Source organism: Kogia breviceps, chromosome 6 (genome assembly GCF_026419965.1).
Source record: "Kogia breviceps isolate mKogBre1 chromosome 6, mKogBre1 haplotype 1, whole genome shotgun sequence".
Taxonomy (NCBI): Eukaryota; Metazoa; Chordata; class Mammalia; order Artiodactyla; family Physeteridae; genus Kogia; species Kogia breviceps.
The window spans coordinates 40,420,910-40,437,310 of record NC_081315.1 but is presented as its reverse complement, the minus strand read 5'-3'; the positions used below and the strand labels follow the sequence as shown (position 1 = coordinate 40,437,310).

General features: G+C 33.9%; 1 protein-coding gene and 1 pseudogene across 12 annotated transcripts in view; one reads left to right on the top strand and one right to left on the bottom strand.

Annotated features, from left to right (window-relative positions):
- ADGRL3 (adhesion G protein-coupled receptor L3) overlaps positions 1-16,401 on the top strand; it is an 861,986-nt gene that overhangs the window by 462,757 nt on the left and 382,828 nt on the right. The window lies entirely within an intron of this gene.
- On the bottom strand, positions 4,612-5,424 carry LOC131758359 (GTP-binding nuclear protein Ran-like; annotated as a pseudogene).

Genomic DNA, 16,401 nt, shown 5'->3' with positions numbered 1-16,401 from the left:
TTCATTAGTGATACTTTAAAGAAATGAAATTTGTAGTCCACTTTAGAACTGTGACAGTTATACTTAGGTTGTGTAATAAGATCTTTGTGAAATATGTAGAATAGCTATTCCCAAAGGCATTTTAAAAAAGTTAAATAAGGTGTGCCTCATTTTTAAAGACAGTTTTAAGAAACTTACAATCATATTATTGCAACATGAAAGCTGAAGAAGTTTTGTCAAATATTTCTTTCACAATTTTTAAAAATTAAAGAATTTCACAGCTGTTTCTTCAGTTTTCTGTATTTCTTCAGAATTCCTTTAAGGATAACTACTCCAAATTCCTCTGCCAAACTCATTCTGAAAAATCATCTTCTTAAATCATTTCAATATAGATAAGAACTTGCTCATACACTTTTGTATAAAAGGATTGTGGTTTACCACAGATTTCCTCTCTCTTATAAATTTTTAGAGTTGGGCAATTTGATTCCTGAATATACTATATTTTCAGGTTTCTGGTAATCCTGAAAATGTACTGATTGCCTTAGAAGTATGTTCATATTATATTAAAATATTTAACTGATTGTTTCATGAAATAAGAATTACAAACACAGGTGCAACCACTTTCCAGTTTATACACGGTTTGATTTATATGATATAGTATAATTGCATTTGTTTAAATTATCTTCAGTATGTTTCACTTAAAAGTGTAATGCATAACTGGAAACTCATTTAGAAAATTTAACATGAACTTAAAATAATCCAAAAGAAAGTAAAAACCATAAAATAAACTATAGTGACTCATTTGAAAGGTAGGCTGGTTTAGTAGAAAAATGACCAGATATCAGGAAGCCTGGTTACTTAACAAAAATTCTGGATCCTTTAGCCTCAGGTAAGCTATTAAAATTTTCTGGATCTCACCTCAGACTTTCCCTCATCTATAGTACAGTAGTCCCCTGTTATCTGTGATTTCACTTTCCTTGGTTTCAGTTATCCATGGTCAACCTCAGTCTGAAAATATTAACTGGAACTTTCTAGAAATAAGCAATTCATAAGTTTTAAATCATGTGCCATTCTGAGTAGCATGATGAAATATGCCATCCTACTCGAGACGGGAATCATCCCCCTGTTTAGTGTATCCACTATATATGCTACCTACTTGTTAGTCAGTCATCTGTAACGCTTCAGCTGTCACACTATCATAGCGCTTGTGTTCAAGTAACCCATATTTTAATGGCCCCAAAATGCAAGAGGAGTCATACTGGAAGTTTGGATATTTTCTTACTGTGCCTAATTTATAAATTAAGCTTTATCATAGATATGTATGTATAGGAAGAAAAACAGTATATATAGGGTTTGGTGCTATATGCAGTTTCAGGAATCCACTGTGGGTCTTAGAATGTACTCCCTGTGGATAAGGGGTGGACTACTACAAGTTCTGATTTAGTTAATAATAAGCTCTTTTTCTTTTCTCCGGCATAAACAAACACTGATTTTTCCATTGCTGAAAACATTCACTTATTAAAATAGCTTTCATTTGTTAACATCTACTACATGGCTTATATTTTTTCATACATTATTTTATTTAATTCTCACACTCTCCTCCCTGTTAGGTATGAGTGTCAGCACTTTACTGAAGGGGAAACATACTCAAGAGGATAAGTAAAATGTTTCATGTAAAATGTAGAATAGCTAGGAAATGGCAGAGCCAAGAGTTGAGTTTTTTTGTAATACCTGTTCTTAAGGACGCAGCTATAGTTCTCCCCCTAGATTTTACCCTTTATATTTTCAAGAGTTATTCAGTGGTGTTCAATATTTAACTTTCATCAGTACAGTAATGGTACATAGTGAAAGCAAATGCTTCAAGGGCCCGGACCCTTTTTCTTCTTTCTTTTGCTACTTACTTTTAAGAGGTTTGTATTCTTTTTTTAAAACAGCTGAATCACTGCAACTTTTATTTTCCCAAACACCTGATGAAGCTTTATGGCAAAGACTAATTTGTGCTATAAAAATACCACCGACAATTTAGAATGAGGCTCTTATCTAAGTAGTAACTTAAAAAGTTGTTTAAATTACCTGTATTATAGGAGAAAATCCTTGTACTTAATTAATATGCTTGTTAAAAGACCCTATTGTATTAGTAGCAGACAGACTTCATATTTAGGGTTCAATATTAATATTTGAAAATTTTCTAACTGGACAACTGAATAAACAACCAAACAACAAATAATCTTAGGTTCTGTTTGTTATATAATTTAATAATATCCATTTTCATTTTGAATTTAAGATGACAAACTGCAGTGTATATGGTGATATACTTTGTTATGAATGTTTTCTTAATATTGATATGTGGAAAAATATTATTGATATTTTCTTTTTTTATATATGCTCTGTGTGTATATGTTTCTAGGGTAATATTGATTTTTAAGATGATACTTTTTCATGGAAAATATAGAAAGAAAATATAGAAAAACAAAAATATATAGAAAAACATCAATATTAATGATATATAAGTATATAAGAGGTAATATAGAAAAATTCAACAAAGTTTATTGTATCACACAGGAGAAGGAAAATTAAAAACATCTAAGATAAGCTTGCAATAATTTTTGCAGAGTTTTAGGAGTCAGTAAATCGGTGTATAAATGAACACTGAAATTTTTAAGAGGACTTTAACCTAAATCAACCAAATGGTGTGGCTTGTTTTGAAAAGAAATAAAATAAGGAAAATTAGGAATTTTAAACAATTTAGTGAGGCTACTGAATTTGTCTTATACTCTGTTTTTTGAGTGTCTTGTACTCAGTTTTTTCCAAATCACTAAAGTTCTTTTTAATCTTTTCTTTCTACTGTCTGTAATTTCTTGTTTGGGTTCAACAGATACCCTGTTTTGGGGACAGTTGAATCATTACTTTTCACTGTTCCTGTGACACCTTAGTTCCAGTATGACTTCCATAGACTTTGCGTTTTCTTTTGAGGTTTGATTTTCCTCCTTCGTGATATTTCCTCCCCAGGAGATGACCCAAATATTCAAGAGGTTAAACCTCAGCATTTACGAACGCCACAGTTTTGTTTTTGCAGCTTCCTTTTTCTCGCCCCACCCCATCACTTCTAGCTTGATTTAGGATGGAAATTGTGGCATGTTTAAGTGGAGCTTCCTTCAGTTAGCCAGTTTACGGGGATGACTTGTGTTAGAGAGAAAACAGTAAAACAACTAACCACCTATATAGAGTATTTCTGAGCAAAAGATCTTTAGCTGTACTTTATATCCTAATGATAATTTGTCTTTCTTCCAAGGCATACAGTTTCACACACATTACACTCAAAAAGTGTTTGTCTTCTCTCACAGTCCACCATTTCTCTTCAGTTCTTTGTTTCTTCTTTTTAAAAATACAAAGTACATATTACTTATTCTAGTAATCTTCTCTGCTAGTAGATTTTCTTCGAAATAGATGGGGGAAGCACACAATTGGAGAGCCACTAGAAATGAGTGTTTGGTTAAACCAATCTTATTTTATAGCACTTACAGACTTTCTCACCATTCATATTAGCCATCTGAAGTTATGTATGTGATTGTCTTTATGGAAAGACATGCCAAACAAGTAATGTTGGAAATTAATGTTTACAATTAATTATATAATCTGTTATTTTGTCTTTTTTACTAAAAGAAAAAAGTACTATCTTTCAGCATTTAAAATGAACAAAAGCCTTTAAATATTTAATGATAAATAACTAAATACATTTTGCAACTAATATTCAACTGAGTGCATATTTTAATATGGTCACACTTTGGTTTCTATTATGGAAATAGATAATTACATATTTTAAAACTCATGCTGAAATTAACCCATATGTTAAGTTTTAAAAATATCACAGAATGTCAAGATCTAATTTGATTCCCAATGCCTCAGTACCTTTTCCAGTTTCCGATACATAGGAGACATTCAATAAAGGCGTACTGAATGATTGAAAGAAAAAAGGAAATATGGTCGAAATTTAATCCTCTAAAATCATTATGTTCATTGCTAAAATGATAAACAAAAGAAACTCTTGTCTACACACAAGACCTTATTAATTCAAAGGGAAGATCTATGGTAAAAAATATAGATTATATGAATTTTAGTTTTCCCAAATTGTTTAATATTGTAATTGTATTCCTCAAGAATGCTAGAATGCTCCTAGCAACCAATTTGTTTTTCATATTATTCTTCTGTATGCCTCCATATAATGTATCAAGTATTGTCCCTTTATAAGAGGAATGTCAGTTATCTAAATTCTCTTTTTTTAGAATGATACTTATAACAAGAACAAAAAAATTCTTTCTTTCTTTCTCCTTTTTCTTCCCACCAAAGTTTCTTTCTTTTTTCTTTTCTTTTTTTTTTTTTTTTTTTTTTTTTTTTTTTTTTTTTTTTTTTTTTTTTTAGATATTTGAAATACAACTTTGTTCTGATTCTAAACAAAAAGGAATGGGAATGACAGTAACAAACAAGATTCCACCACTGAATATTGTGATGTGACTGTAGCAGTCTTATATTTAGAACTCAAGGAGGAAACAACTGTGTTCCAAAGCACCTAAATATGCAGGTCCAAAAAAATGAAGGTTTTTTTTTGTTTTTGTTTTTGTTTGTAACAGCTACATTCACTCCGAAGCCCATTCATCTCCGTCAGCATCCCAAAGATTAAGCACATGTTCTGCTTAGCTATATAATAAAGTGGCAAACACGCTGCACCACTGATATCACAGGACAGTTACCTATAAAACTAGACTTCTGACGCTGGGCTCCAGCTTCACTTTCTCACAGGTGATCATCTTCATCCGGGAGGGCAGTTGTCTGAGCAACCTCTAGATCGTGCTCTTACTGCACTGCCAACGCTGGGTCCATGACCACCTCTGGCGGGGCGAGAGCAGGCATGGCAATGAACTCCAAGTTAGGGTCTCCCATCAGTTTTCTAGCAAGCCAGAGGAAGGGCTTTTCAAAGTTGTAGTTACTTTTGGCAGAAATGTCGTAGTACTGAAGATTCTTCTTTCGGTGGAAGACAATTGACTTTGACTTAACCTTTCTGTCCTTAATATCCACTTTGTTGCCACACAACACGATGGGGATGTTCTCACACACTGGTACCAGATCTCTATGCCAGCAAGGCACGTTCTTGTAAGTAACTCTTGATGTTACATCAAACTTTATAATGGCACCCTGAGCTTGGATATAATAGCCATCTCTCAGTCCACCAAGTTTCTCCTGACCAGCTGTATCCCATACATTGAACTTAATAGGTCCTCTGTTGGTATGGAACACAAGGGGATGGACCTGAACACCCAAGGTAGCTACATACTTCTACTCAAATGCACCAGTCAGATGACGTTTCACAAATGTAGTTTTACCAGTACCACCATCACCAACCAATGTAAGTTTGAACTGAAGTTGGGGTTCTCCTTGGGCAGCCATCGTGATGTTAACGCGGGCGGGGCTGCGAGGGCGAGCCATGGGGACGGCGTCTGGGGCGCTGCTCCCCCGCCCGGCTCCCCCGGCCCCCAGGGCCCCGCTCACGCCTGCTCCAAGCGCAGACCGGACGGAGCAGAGGGGCCTCTGAGGCCCGGGGCCAGTTTCCTTCTTAAATAGTTTCTACTTGATAGTATCTTTCACCTAATATATAATTCCTAAAACTTTTGCAAGTGAATCAGTAATTACTTAATAGTTAATTTAAACTTTTATTGTATGTCCCAAATATGAAATATTCATAAAGATTGCTATTATAAATTTGGAAAACAGGAAGCGTAGGTGGACTATATACTTTCTTAGAAGTTCTCACCCTAAATTCTCTCCTATTCTTGTCTAGCTGCTTCATGTTTATGGAAATTATTCTCACCTACATTTAATCATTTGCTTTCAAGACCTCCCTCTTTTATCTTCCTGTCATCACACAATGTCTATTGCAGACCAGGCACTATGCTAAACACTAGGTAGAATGCTAGGGTAAAAATTCTGCCATAGAGGAATTTAGCCAAATTTAGGCTCAAGGTCCCCAAAGTTACACTGTTCCTAGTTCAACAAAGCAACTGAGCACTTCATGTTAGCAGTGCACGTAGAAGACATGCCCATCCCATAGCGGCTGATGTTTGTAGGGCATGTGTGGGGGTGGTTATCTTCAGGGAAGGTTTTCTAGAGGAGATGACTCTTGAGCTGAATCTTAAAGAATGAGTAGACTTTAATGAGAAGGGCAATCATTTTTGGCAGATGGGACAATATAAGATAAGTAACTGCTATCGTGAATATAAAACCAAAACAGTTTGGTGTTTGCATGAAAAACAAAACACAGAGTGACAGGAGATGAACCCATAGATGGGCAGGACAGAAATCATGACTTACCTGTATGCTGGGATTCTTCTGAGCCCTAATACCCATCACAGTGTGGAGCATAAAGATAATAAACTATTTTTAATGTAGTTAAGTAATATATTAATAAGAAATACTTGTTTGCAAATCTGCAAAAACCAATGTTGACTAATTTAAGTTGAAAAATGAAGGCTTTTGTGGTGGGAGGGAGGGTGGGAAATACAAAGTAATAGTTCCAGAATCAAAAGAAGAAAGGTGAAAAACAGGTCTGAAAAAATAAGATCCAGTGATCTAGAGAATAAGAATTAGTGGACAGTCTCTTAAGTACTCTGCGTTTGGATGAATCAGTTACAAAAATGGTCCATCTGATCTAAGTCCTGTAATGATCTAGGCTAGGACATCAGGACTGCATGAAATTCAGTTGTTTCCAAGGAATGAGAATGGGGCTGGCAAAGAGCCTATATATAATTAGAAAGAATCAGATCCCTCAGTAGACTTTTGAGCAAGGGCTATAGGTTAGTGGTCCTGGAACAGATTCAGCCTGCAGAGGGTTTCCTTAGGTCTCCCAAATCCCTAAAACTCAGATTTAACCTGAAGTCTGGAGAAACACTGGACTTGTATTCCCTTGGGCAACAATAGATTAGAGCTGAGTAGGTGCTGCACCTTTTAAATAGGGTCTGTTCTTTGCTATTTCCTGTAATTTCCATTACTTATTTTATTGTACCTGGTTCATTATACTCTTCTAAAATATCTCCTGGCTTATGAATATACTTAAATTTGCAACTCTTGTTCTAGAGTTTGTATCTAATCAATGCTAATAGGTGTAAAAGCACTCTAGTTACTATATATATATATTTTTAATTTTCAAAATATTTAGTATTAAGTTCTTGCACCAACAATAATTCTACCAATAGAAGTTTATCATACGTATTATGGGTTAATCAGTGCGTTAAGTGCTGGGGAAAAGTAGTGTTCGGCCTTATGGATCTGGTGGTCCCGTGGATAAGGCAAATAATAAATACATGAACCAATACATATAATCTTAAATGATAAAATGCAAGAAGAAAATAAACACAGTTGTACAATAGAAAACAATAAAAGGGCTAGCTTCTATAGGTGTGATAAGAGACTGCTCTCAAGAGATGGTATTTGAAACCTGAAGAATGAGAATGCGACAGTCAGGCAAAGAGCCTGGGAAAGAGCTTTCAAAGCAGAGAGATCATTAGCTTTAAAAAGCATGAGGTTGGGAAGAGGTTGGCTTGTCCTAATACCTGATAGAAAGTCAGTGTGATTGCAGTCAACATGGGGTAGTGTGACTTGGAGACATACCAACCAGCAATTAGTACTATTAATACCATTAATAATGAAGCAGCAATTTCTTTCAAGTTTCTAGGATTTATTAAGAATCAAAATATATTTGCCAAATGAAATTTAATAAAGTGATATTTCCTTTAAAATATATATTTTTGAAAATATTACATTCTATAATAACATAAAGGTAAACATATCAAATAAACCAAATATCAAATGGCATCAACAGCTAGAAAGAATAAATAGATATATTTGTAGTGGATTAATAATATGTAAGTGTACACATGATGCTAATTGTAAGGAAACATGAATTGAGAGTATTAAAAAATTAATTGGATCAGCAAAGTTAGGAAAATATTTGATTTAGGAAGTAAAATGTTATTACAGACATAAATAAAGTTGGAGGATTAGTTTACCCATGCTCACTTGCTTTATTTGAAATAGTAAGGTTATAGAACTAATGCACTTGAACTTAATTAAAATAAATTTTTATAAGATCCTCAAATTGAATAGCATAAACATGTGAGGTTTAAAGAGACATGGAATATAACATTTTGTTTTTAAAATATACTGCATATGTATGGGAAGAGTAGTGAAAACGTGAAGGTTAGGGTTTGTTTTTTTTTCCCAAAGTGTTTATTGCTAAAAAGATCTTATAGCAAACTTGATGTATGGGATCTAAAGAGTTAATTTTCCAGATAAAATTTTTCTAAATTCTTGTAAAATCAATTGAAATATTATGAAAGATCATTGTTAGTTTTCTTGTATTCTAATCATTAATCTTATGAAACTAGAAAAAAGTAATCAATTTGCTTGGAAAGTACTTCATTCAAATTTTTCAATTTTAACATAATAGTACTTCATTAAAATGATTAGTTAGTAAAGGGAAAAATCTACATAAACATTAATGGTTTTGTTTTATTTTTGAGGAATTTCTCAAATGGTAGGAGATCACAATTCCTGTGAATTTTGTCAATTTTTTAAATTGCTTAAAATTTTTCAAAATCCTGCTATAAAACCCAAATTCTTGTACACAATTAAATACTTATATGGTAGATTCAATAATGGTCCCTCAAAGAAATCCATAATATGTTATTATAAATGGCAAAAAGACTTTGCAGATTTGATTGAATTAAGGATCTTGAGTTGGGGAGATTATCCTGGATTATCCATGTAGACCCAATCTAATCATAAATATCCTTATAAAAAGGAGGCAAGAGGTTAATGTTTGAAACAGGAGCTACGACAACAGAAGCAGAGATTAGAGTGATGAACATTGAAGATGGAGGAAGGGGCCACTAGCCAAGGAATGCAGGTATCCTCTAATAAGCTGGAAAGAGCAAGGACATAAATGTTTCCTAGAGCATCCAGAATGAGCACAACTCTGCTGACCTCTTAATTTTAGCCCTTAAGACCCATTTTGAACTTCTGACAATTTGTGTTGTTTAAAACCACTAAATTTGTGGTAATTTGTTATAGCAGCAGTAGAATACTAATACAACATGCTATAATATTTTTTTCTGAAATGATTAATATAGTTTAAAAATTCATTTTTTTACTTAGGACATGGAGTAGTAAGACATAGTTTTATTTTCTAAATAAAGATTATGGTGTATTTCTGTAACAGTATTTTTAAAGTGTAAACATAGAAACCTTCCCTGTTATGGACTGGCTGGATGTGGGATGCACAGCATGTTGTTATAGGCAAAAGTCATTTTAATTCTATAAATATACAAAACCCAGGGCAAACTGAAGTCAAGTTAGTGTTTAGTCAAGTCAGTTTTACTGTATTACACCTATCTACTATTTATATGAGGCAGCAGAAATAGTGAATGGGTAAATAAGTGGTTGATTATAAATATATGAGCTAGATGGACAGGATGAAGAAATGTAGTGAATTTCTGTTTAAATTTTCTTATACTTTAAACAAACAGGAAATTTTCACAATAACTGACTTGTAATACTTCAATTAAATTTATGGACTTCCAATTCTACTCTATATGTACTAATTTAATTTAGTTTTATCAGCCCTTAATGAAAACCTACTTGTTTTTTAAAACATTGCACAATGTCTACATGCCCCCCATAGTATAAATATGATTGTTTTCTAACTTCTGGGAAACCATAATCTTCTCATTATTCTGTAATCCTTAGAGTAATCATATCAACATAGAATCAGACAGGAAAGGAAATAATATTGCTTAGTTTTTTTTGTTCGTTTTGTTTTTTTAAGTTTTTAGCATCTTTATTAGAGTATAATTGCTTTACAATGGTGTGTCAGTTTCTGCTTTATAACAAAGCGAATCCGTTATACATATACATATGTCCCCATATCTCTTCCCTCTTGCATCTCCCCCCCTCCAACCCTCCCTATCACACCCCTCTAGGTGGTCACAAAGCACCGAGCTGATCTCCCTGTGCTATGCGGCTGCTTCCCACTAGCTATCTATTTTACATTTGGTAGTGTATATATGTCCATGCCACTCTCTCACTTTGTCTGAGTTTACCCTTCCCCCTCCCCGTATCCTCAAGTCCATTCTCTAGTAGTTCTGCATCTTTATTCCCGTCTTGCTCCTAGGTTCTTCTGACCATTTTCTTTTTTTTTTTTTAGATTCCATATATATGTGTTAGCATACGGTATTTGTTTTTCTCTTTCTGACTTACTTCACTCTGTATAACAGTCTCTTGGTCTATCCACTTCACTACAAATAACTCAGTTTCGTTCCGTTTTATGGATGAGTAATACTCCATTGTGTATATGTGCCACATCTTCTTTATCCATTCATCTGTCGATGGACACTTAGGTTGCTTCTATGTCCTGGCTATTGTAAACAGAGCTGCAATGAACATTGTCGTACGTGACTATTTTTGAATGATGGTTTTCTCAGGGTATATGCCCAGGAGTGGGATTGCTGGGTCGTTTAGTAGTTCTATTTTTAGTTGTTTAAGGAACCTCCATACTGTTTTCCATAGTGGCTGTATCAATTTACATTCCCACCAACAGTGCAAGAGGGTTCCCTTTTTTCCACACCCTCTCTAGCATTTATTGTTTGTAGATTTTTTGATGATGGCCATTCTGACCGGTGAGAGGTTTTACCTCACTGTAGTTTTGATTTTCATTTCTCTAATGATTAATGATGTTGAACATTCTTTCATGTGTTTGTTGGCAATCTGTATATCTTCTTTGGAGAAATGTCTGTTTAGGTCTTCTGCCCATTTTTGGATTGGGTTGTTTGTTTTTTTGATATTGAGCTGCATGAGTTGTTTGTATGTTTTGGAGACTAATCCTTTGTCAGTTGCTTCATTAGCAAATATTTTCTCCCATTCTGAGGGTTGTCTTTTCTTCTTGTTTATGGTTTCTTTTGCCGTGCAAAAGCTTTTAAGTTTCACTAGGTCCCATTTATTTATTTTTGTTTTTATTTCCGTTTCTCTAGGAGGTGGGTCAAAAAGGATCTTGCTGTGATTTATGTCATAGAGTGTTCTGCCTATGTTTTCCTCTAAGAGTTTGATGGTGTCTGGCCTTACAGCTTAGTTTTTATTAATATATTTTATAAATATATTTCTTCCTCTCTGGGCTAACTGCTTTCTACTTCAATTAAAACAGAAACCAATGCAGAATAGAGTAGTAAGTGATATGGAAAGAAAAGAAGTGGCTGTTTTCCGGTATTCTTCATGGCAATGATATATTTCTAATTATTACTTAGGCAGGTGGCAGGTCCTATCACGTTTTCCCTATTTTTGCCTTATCAGTTCTCTCAAACACAAGAACATAACATAGTGGTTAAGAGTAAGAGCCTTAGAATTTATGTTCTGATTTTGCTAATTAATAGCTGTTTTCTAGTGAAGTTGTTTTACTCCTCTGAATGAGTCTCTTCACATAGAAAATAGGGATGATAATCAATTCACACAGCGTCTATGAAAATTAAAATCAAATATATGTAAAAATGTTGTACAGTGATGGCCATGTTAGAAATTCTCAGTATATCATAGCTATTAAAATTAATATGGCTCTGGCATCTCATCCATTTCTGAAGTTTTTTGACGATCAATACTATCATGTACTGGGGCTTAGACTTATATTATGCTGTTAACTTATCACAGGGAGCCCCAGGCATCATAGAGTTATAGCCTTCTCTATTGCTCTTGACTATTGGTATAATTTCACAGACAAGACTTTTGTCTTAGTTCCTCATTTTTTATTTCAGATCACCTCTGAATTTAAAGTCTTTCTCAGAGCTAGTTACAAAGGCATCTGTCATCTGACTTAGTTCTTGAACCAGTTCTCTTTTATGGGGTTGCTCTCTTTAACCTAAAATTGATACTAAGACACATCAAGCAAGCAGATTTTCTGAATCTACCCTCAGCTCAGTTGTCTCTGTGGGTTCTTTTATCACTTATTTCCTGCTCTTCATCCCCTCTGGACTTAACCTGCTGGTGCTAGAAATTGCATGAATCACACCCAAGCTTGCTATGGAGTTTGAGCATTGTGTCTTTTCGTTTCATACTTTCCTCACTGGTGTTAGCTTTTAGTACTAGATTATTTATCTCCAGACCCATTTCTCCCCATAGATAACAATAGATAAAGAGGTGTCAATGTCCTCAAATACCTCCAGGTGGAGCCTGGCCATGTTCATTTATTTCATTCAACAAATATTGGTTCAGCCTTTATTATATGAGTTTTCACATACTGTATCTAGGTGATAACAGTGGAATTTAATCATAAAGCAATCTAAACCTATCTGTTAGTTTTTTCTTTTGTAGGTGAACAACCTAAGACTCAGAATAAGTGAAATAGTTAATGATTATATAGTTATAACTCATTGACACCTAATTGTAAGTTGAGTTGTCAATCCATCATCCTACTCTTGTTTCTTTAACTTTAAGAATACGTTTCTATAGCCTAGAGACAGAAGCAGTGATTAAGGCATACTCTCAAAAATATAAAAGATTCAAATATATCCCCTTTAGTTCATATTTGTCATTCTAATTCAGTTCCTCATTTTAATTCACATTCTGCCAGGAAGATTTCAAAATTCAAAATGTCCCTCATGTGACTACTGGATTATTTTGTCTTTGTTTGCCTTCAATTTAGCCTGTAATTAATACAATTACATACATACAATAGCATATTGAGTTATCAAAAAACCCAACTTTCTCAATATTACGAAAGAACAGTCTATTCCGTGCATACAGCTAGATTTCAAGCCTCATGGCCTTTCTCATAAATTTATTTCAAAATTGCCTGGAGAAGGCCAATAAGTGAACATTTTGGGGGTGTGCAATTTGCTTTTATGTTCACTATAAGCTAACTATTTATTTTGGAAGCCTTTGTCAGATATGTATCCAAATTTCTGTGGCAAATCCTTTCTCATTTTAGTTTTTAAAGCAGCTTGCAATAAGTTCAGTACTCAGTTACATTGAGATTTCATAGTTGCTAAAAACCGTCTGCAGTTAAAAGCAAAAAAAAACAACCCAGCTAATGTACTTATGGAGAAAATAGAAGAATGCATATCTCTCAAAAGGCAGAACACAGATTTCCTTTAATGTGATTTTCCTTGACTTGCTCTCTCCCCTATTCTTCTTATACTTAGAGAACTCTTTGCTCTTAAGTTTATCAAGATAACAGGAAAGGTTCAGAAGGAAGATCATATTCAAATTTGTTGGAAATAAAATGCATTTATTTCTACAACAATGCTTTCTCTTTTTTTCTTCTGTATTCATTCTGATTGCTCAAGCACCAATAGAACTGGTAGCGGGCTACTTTTGTGTATCAGAACCTAACAGAAATTGTTCTTATGGCCATACTTTGGTTTTATCCTGATCTGTTACTTATTGAGCTATCTACCCAGACTCATCAAGGCTTAACTTCAAGAAAAATGTGTGCCTAGTAAAAGAGTATTATTGGGGAGATTATCAAGGCAAAGCTCTAAGAATTCCTGATTCTACTTTATCATGCACTCACTAATACTCATATTAAATGTTTTCAAATATCAAGCTCAGATCTCATAAATTATGAATGACTGTCCTGCAACGGATGGCATGTGTTATTCTTTTTAAGAATGAGTGATAAGTGTAAAGTGAAAAACATAAGGTATTCTTTGTCTTTAGGACTGGCAATCCTTCTGTCATTTATCAATGATGGCCTACATTTGTGATTAACACTGTTTCTAATACAAAATTCAAGAGTTTATGATGAGTTATATTACTTGACTGAATCTCACCAGCTGCTGCTCCTTGGGGGTATCAGATGGTATTTTCTAAAATGTTGAAATACCTTATCTTTATCATCAGGCAGTAGCTTGAACACTGGAGGAGCTGCTCACTAAAAATCCCATTTATCATTGGTTCTAAAAGTGCTCAAGATTCAGAGCTAATAGGGACCAACCTACAAACGCCATTTTATTTTACCTAAGTAATGGAAAGCCGGGATCTTTTTTGCCTCATTGACAGATAACAGAGATGAAGAGTCTCATTGTGTACCAGAAATATCCAAATGAATCTAATGCTTTAGAAATATGATTTACCTCTTCAATGTAAGCACTACAGCAAAGTTATTTTGACTCTTCAAATAACGAATACACACAACAGTATTAAAATAGTTTGTGGCATGTAATTAGTGCTTGATAAAAGTTTGGTATTATTATTTTAGTCTTTCATACAATATGGATAAATAATGAATAAATAAATAATGAAATTCTGAATACCAAGCTATAAATAATATTGCACATTCCCAATTTAGGCCCTTGAGAGCCCACCTGGGTGTGTTTTTAAGAGTTAAAATTCTGACATGGACCAGTATTTATCTATCTTCGAATCCTTTCAGTAGATTGTAGACTTTTACAGAAACTCAAGTCCAATTTTATATTAGTGATGGTTGCCAGGCAACAATTTGATGCAAATACTTCATTAAACATTTAGCAGCTCGTTCTCTGATTGGAGTGGAAACTGGAGTGACTTAGAAGCTGATGGCCCAGGAAATGATTGAGAAAGAATATCTTAGAGTGTTTAATAAAAATAGACCATAACTCCTCTACTTGATTTTCTTCCTCTTTGTCAAAATTAAAATATAAAGAAGAAAAATTGCTGGAGAAAACTGAGGGGTTTTTTTTTCCCCTAATAATAGATATTGTTCTCTGAGCAAGTACCAAGTGCTAACACTATGCGAAATACTTTGTATCCAATATCATTTTATCCTCATAGCAATTTATTTATGCTGTATAATTCCCATTTTTAAAATAAGGAATGCAAGAATATAAATTAAGTCCTTAGTTTGTCCAAATTCCCATGCCTAGTAGATGGGTGGGGAGAGGGGGTGGGTATTTGAATACAGGTCCCTTTGACTCATGCAATTTTGTTCATTTTGTTAAAGGCTGGTAAAAATATCTCCTTGTCTGAGAATTGAGAAGCCTAACCAGCTACCTTTTACAAAATATTTTACTACCCTCTAGCCTGATGCCTAAAATTACAGTTGTGTGTGCTGAAGTTAGCTTGACTTGAAAAGAATTTCTATCAGGAGGTAGGAATCATTGGTAGGAACCTGTGTTAATACAAGGAGGGAGAGAAACTGCAGTTAGTGAGGGGGATGATCACTATCACTGATGCTGTAAGTCTTGCTCTGAACTGAATCTGATTTATAATGCTTTGTTGCTGTTAATATTGTTAAACTTTTGCATTAGTTTTCAACTGCTACTATATCACAACATGGTGATAATTTTATTCTCTTACAGGTGTAGAGGTCAGAAGTCTAAAATAGGGGTATTTTTAGGAGTCTGTTCCTTTTGGAGGAATCTGATTCCTTGACTTTTCCATCTTCTAAAAGCCACCTGCATTCTATGGCTTGTGACCCCTTCATCCATCATCAAGGCACATCACTCTAACCTCTACTTCTGTCCTCAGGTCTCTTCTCTGACATTGAATCTTTTGCCTCTCTTTCATAAAGACTCATCATGGGCTCACCTGGATGATTCAGGATTATCTTAATATCTCAAAATCCTTAACTTAATCACATCTGTAAAAGTTCACTTTGTGATGAAAGGTAAAACATTCACAGGTTCTGGGGATTAGGGCATGGACCATTGAGGAGGGGTCACTATTCAGCCTTCTACAAGTTTGTTTTAATTAAAGTGTGAATTTTTATTTTAAAAAAGTACAATTTAGTATAGAACACATGTGAAGTTCTATTGCTCTATTTCTTAAAGACCAAGTATACCTGATTATGGAGTATCAACAATCGCAGAATGCTCATAGTATCAATATCTAGGAGAAAATGGGCAGTCCATGGCTGATTTAAGACTGATGGATTAAATTGACACCAATCCACTTGCCTTTTTTCTTCTACAATAATATGTCTTTTTTTCTGGTTATATAAAAAAAAGAATAAATGATCAAATAATTAAAATATTACAAAAATATAAAGGAAGATGAAAGTAAAGTTTACTTCAGTTTCTTTAACTGGAGATAAATTCAGCTAACTTTGTAATTACCATTATTTTAGGCATTGCTTTATGCTTATATACACACATGCATGATTTTACAAGGATGAGAGTTTTATATATATATATATACACACACACATATATAAGCACACACATATATATAAACATACAATTTAGTGTATGTTCTTGACAGTTCTTCTTACACTCAGGTATACTTTGGAGATTTTTACATGAATGTAGATTCATATATGTGTGTGTCTGGGTGTGTGTGTATGTGTTTTTACAAAAATGGGATCATATCATACATGCATCTTTCTTTTCTCATTATATGATATCTTGTGAAGTT